Source organism: Lutra lutra, chromosome X, assembly GCF_902655055.1.
Source record: "Lutra lutra chromosome X, mLutLut1.2, whole genome shotgun sequence".
NCBI lineage: Eukaryota > Metazoa > Chordata > Mammalia > Carnivora > Mustelidae > Lutra > Lutra lutra.
In genome coordinates, this window is record NC_062296.1 from 40,905,486 (window position 1) to 40,910,543 (window position 5,058).

Below are 5,058 nucleotides of genomic sequence, written 5' to 3' on the forward strand. Positions count from 1 at the left end.
ACCACCAAAGGAACGTGTTAAAAGTATATATTTCAGCGACCCCCCCTCAACTTCCAGAGATTAATTCAGTAACTTTTGGGGGTGATTCCACAGGAAGCTGCTTTTGTAATAAGCATCCCAAGTAATTCCAGTGCATCCTATGGTTTGAGAATTATTTAGTCCAACCTTCTCATTCTATAAAGGAGGAAATTTAGAACAAGCATTGGGAAGTTACATGCTCAAGGTCACAGGGTATGGTAGAGATAGAGTAACAGGGAGCTGAGGTTATGAATCCCAATACAGCACTTTTCATTACCTTGGGTACCCTCTTTATTATATCCCCATATTTCCCCTGTGAATATATACTTCTCTCACAGACCTGCTCTATAAGTATCAGTGTCTGACACACCTTAAATGCTCAATAGCCATCTTTTTTTTTCTTAAGTTTGATCCTGTGTGAACCAGAATTTTGGAAGTGTTTGCTAACAGTATAAAGTAACAAATATAAGGCCCAAGAAGAAAATATCAGACCCAGGAAGAAGGTCTCTTCATTCCTGACCCAAATGTTGAAAAAGAGCCTAACTGGAAAACTGTCTCCAACCATGGGCTTTTGGTGGCCAAAGAAGCTGTGTAGTGACATTTCCTATCCAAGGTTCTGAAGCCGCTCTGTACACCCACTGTGATCTATTTAAAGGAGCCAGTTCTTTTTAGAAAACAGTTTCTGCCAAGTTTTCTATCAGAGGGAAATCATAAAGTAGGTGAACTTCAGCCATGAGTAAAAGGTAGTGGAAATTTTTCTAAGTGAAAGTTGATATACCTATCAAAAAGATACACTCACTCAAACCCATTACCATGAATCATAACCCTCCTCATTTCTCTGCAACTTAATTATATATTTTCTTATATCTGATATCATTTATTTGTTACTCTTAGGAAAATGTCATTTTTGACTGGACTTGGACTTAGAGGTAGAAGCTCTCAAAGACAGCCTCTGTCTCTTGGCAATATGTTCCTCACATTTTTCTTTGGTCTCTTTCATTCTCTTAGCTTAAAGTTCAGTATATTCTGCAGTCTCTTATTTTTCTTAGTATTCTGTTTCTTCAGAGTAATGCACAGACATTTGTTTTAGAGGACATGTGGAGTAATAAGATGCAGAATTGGGCACTTTGGTTATAGGTTTCTTACCTTCTTTGTTTAGATGCCTTCTCACAACATACTGGTGGACATCATCTTTAGAGAGACTGAAAAGTTTGTAGATTCTGCTAGGCCTTTTATGCTCCAGGTGATGAGGCACAGTAGTATCAGTGTTTCCAGGAATATCCTTTGCCCCCTTTTTTACAATGAGCAAGTTGAGAACACTGAGATTGCCACCCACAATGCAACCACAAACAGATTTTTGCTTTCTTACTCTAATCCTTCTTGATCTGTAGCAGGAATGGCCCTTAGCAGCAGGTGAACATGGCCATGGGACAAGATACCCTGTCTCATGAGGAAGCCTTATTTGTCATTGCTACCACCAATTCAGACCATGTAACCCTTCCATTTTTCACCCAGAGCATCATCAGCAACTTCTGTGGTTATATGCTTCTCATAAAAGGTATGAAGTTTGCTCTCATTGTCCACTTCAATTAGTTTCTGGAAGCCTCAGCTGGTAAAGAGATGTTCAGCTTCATCCTAAAACAGCCTACTGCCTCCAAGGTGCCACACAAGAGTTCACCTTAACATTCTGAAAATTATTTTTTCACAGTAATAGTTATATAATACTACAAGACTTATTAACATAAAATAGCAATCCTCTGCTCCCTCCTCCTGAGTACTTCCTCCTAATGAAAACTTTGAACTTTTAAAGCTGTTTCCTCCCTTATTTATCTCCATGTATTTTTTTTTAAGATTTACCTATTCATCATTTATTTTTTGAGAGAGAAAGGGAGAGAGAGAGAGAGCATAGGGGGAGGGGCAGAGGGGAAAAAAATCTCAAGTGGACTCCCTGCTGAGCTCAGAGCCCCACACAGGGCTTGATTTCATGACCCTAAATTCAAGACCTGAGCCAAAATCAAGAGTTGGATGCCTAACTGACTGAGCCACCCAAGTGCCCCTGTTCATCTCCATGTTTACAAATAATATGCCCACAGTTTTACTTCTTAATTAGCCAATATTATATATTATCTATATTATCTATTGAGTTCCTATTACGGAAGAGAATGAGCAGTTACCCTCCCTCAATTCTTCAAATTCAGCTATACCACAGTTTTATACTATTAGGAATATTTATTTCCTAACTAAATAGCATAATTTAATTTCCTTTCTTGTACAAGTTTTTGTTTTCCCTGGTGTTAATAATTGTCTCATTTTTGCTTGAGGGTGCTTTCATTTGATTTCTGTTTTTATAGGAAACAGAATATTGTCATCTGCTGAGTGAGTGTAGAGGTAGTTGGGAAGAAAGTTTGAAATAGCCAATTTGGAGATTGAAGGAAAGATGTCATTAGTGAACACAGAATATCTAGGTAACATTGAGGGTTCAAATGAGGTGAGAGGTCATGAATTTATAATTGAAACCAATCTACACAGCTGTGTGAATTTTTTTCCAACTGTGCTCAGGTATAAGAGTGGAAGAATGGACAGTTAAGTTGATCAAGGGCTGAATTTTCCCAGAAAGGTCCAATGGAAAAGAAGGACAGATGATAGGAAAAAAGTTAAAGATACTAAAGAACAAAAGTTAGATGAATGCTATCTCTTGAGGTGCCTGGGTGGCTCAGTGGGTTAAGCCTCTGCCTTCTGTTCAGGTCATGATCTCAGGGTCCTGGGATCAAGCCCTTCACTGGGCTCTCTGCTCTGCCTCTTTGCCTACTTGTGATCTCTCTCTCTCTCTCATGTGAAATAAATAAATCTTTTTTTTTTTAAGGAATCTCTTTCAACTTCTTTCATGAAAACTTTGGCCCATGTATATCTATATTCATCTTCCTCTTTGGTTAAAATGTGTGTGTGGGGGGGGTTCCTTCCTTACTGTCTAATATTAATCTACTTGCCTATGAGTATCATGAAGGATGTGAAATTTCTAAACAGAGAATCCAGTGGGATTATTTACTTTGAACAAAATCCTAAGAATTAGATGAGTATGGGAATGAAAGGAAAGAGAGAGGTGTACGCACACTCATATGCAAGTATAGAGCTAGAAAGTCAAGTCTAACAGTGAAGTAAAAGGTGAGAGAATATGCTCGAATGGGGGAATATAGCTTGAGATGAGTGGTGAGTATCTGGAAGAGCTAGCATGGAAATTCAATAGTAGATAAAGCTGAATAGGGATATGTTAAAAGTCTTCCTAGCAGCTCTGAAGAACCCAGATAAGGCTATAGACCATACACTGGTTGTGGCACTGGTCCTGATAAAGGTATGATTTTCTCTAATTCAGTCACAATTGCAGCACAGAAAGCACTGGTTAGATTAAGCCAGGAACGAGAGGTTTTCTGGACTAGTTTAGTGACAAGATGAATCTAGAATTAGATAAGGACATTAGCAAGAGGAACATACTATAAGGATTGGGCTGAATAAGAAGGAAAGAAATATCACAAAAGGGTCACAAGACTTCTCACTAGACTCAACTTGGAAGTAATTGTACATTTTAGGTTCTGAAGCAAAAGGTTCAGGGGTGTTCCCATTACTTCTTTCAGTTGCAAAATGTAGTTAACTTCTTTAAACAGGCTGCAAGTACAACCACCAAATAATAATTGGGCTTTTGATTAATATGTACCATACTACCAATGTTTCAGATCACTTAAAAAAATATGAGTTGAAAAACTGCTAGAACTTGTACAGGAATTCAGTAAAGTGTCAGGATATAAAATCAATGCACAAAAATCAGTTGCATTTCTCTACACCAACAACAAGACAGAAGAAAGAGAAATTAAGGAGTCAAACCCATTTACAATTGCACCCAAAACTATAAGATACCTAGGAATAAACCTAACCAAAGAGACTAAGAATCTATACTCAGAAAACTATAAAGTACTCATGAAAGAAATTGAGGAAGACACAAAGAAATGGAAAAATTGTTCCATGCTCCTGGATTGGAAGAATAAATATCGTGAAAATGTCTATGCTACCTAAAGCAATCTACACATTTAATGCAATTCCTATCAAAGTACCATCCATTTTTTTTCAAAGAAATGGAACAAATAATCCTAAAATTTATATGGAACCAGAAAAGACCTCGAATAGCCAAAGGAATATTGAAAAAGAAAGCCAAAGTTGGTGGCATCACAATTCCGGACTTCAAGCTCTATTACAAAGCTGTCATCATCAAGACAGCATGGTACTGGCACAAAAACAGACACATAGATCAATGGAACAGAATAGAGAGCCCAGAAATGGACCCTCAACTCTATGGTCAACTCATCTTTGACAAAGCAGGAAAGAATGTCCAATGGAAAAAAGACAGCCTCTTCAATAAATGGTGTTGGGAAAATTGGACAGCCACATGCAGAAAAATGAAATTGGATCATTTCCTTACACCACACACAAAAATAGACTCAAAATGAATGAAGGATCTCAATGTGAGAAAGGAATCCATCAAAATCCTCGAGGAGAACACAGGCAGCAACCTCTTCGACCTCAGCCGCAGCAACATCTTCCTAGGAACATCGCCAAAGGCAAGGGAAGCAAGGGCAAAAATGAACTATTGGGATTTTATCAAGATCAAAAGCTTTTGCACAGCAAAGGAAACAGTGAACAAAACCAAAAGACAACTGACAGAATGGGAGAAGATATTTGCAAATGACATATCAGATAAAGGGCTAGTGTCCAAAATCTATAAAGAACTTAGCAAACTCAACACCCAAAGAACAAATAATCCAATCAAGAAATGGGCAGAGGAATGAACAGACATTTCTGCAAAGAAGACATCCAGATGGCCAACAGACACATGAAAAAGTGCTCCATATCACTCGGCATCAGGGAAATACAAATCAAAACCACCATGAGATATCACCTCACACCAGTCAGAATGGCTAAAATGAACAAGTCAGGAAATGACAGATGCTGGCGAGGATGCGGAGAAAGGGGAACCCTCCTACACTGTTGGTG

At 38.2% G+C, this 5,058-nt stretch overlaps 1 pseudogene; it reads right to left on the reverse strand.

Annotated features, from left to right (window-relative positions):
• Nucleotides 1-919: 919 nt before the first annotated feature.
• Nucleotides 920-1,652, reverse strand: LOC125091875 (40S ribosomal protein S6-like; annotated as a pseudogene).
• Between the last annotated feature and the right edge of the window lie 3,406 nt (nucleotides 1,653-5,058).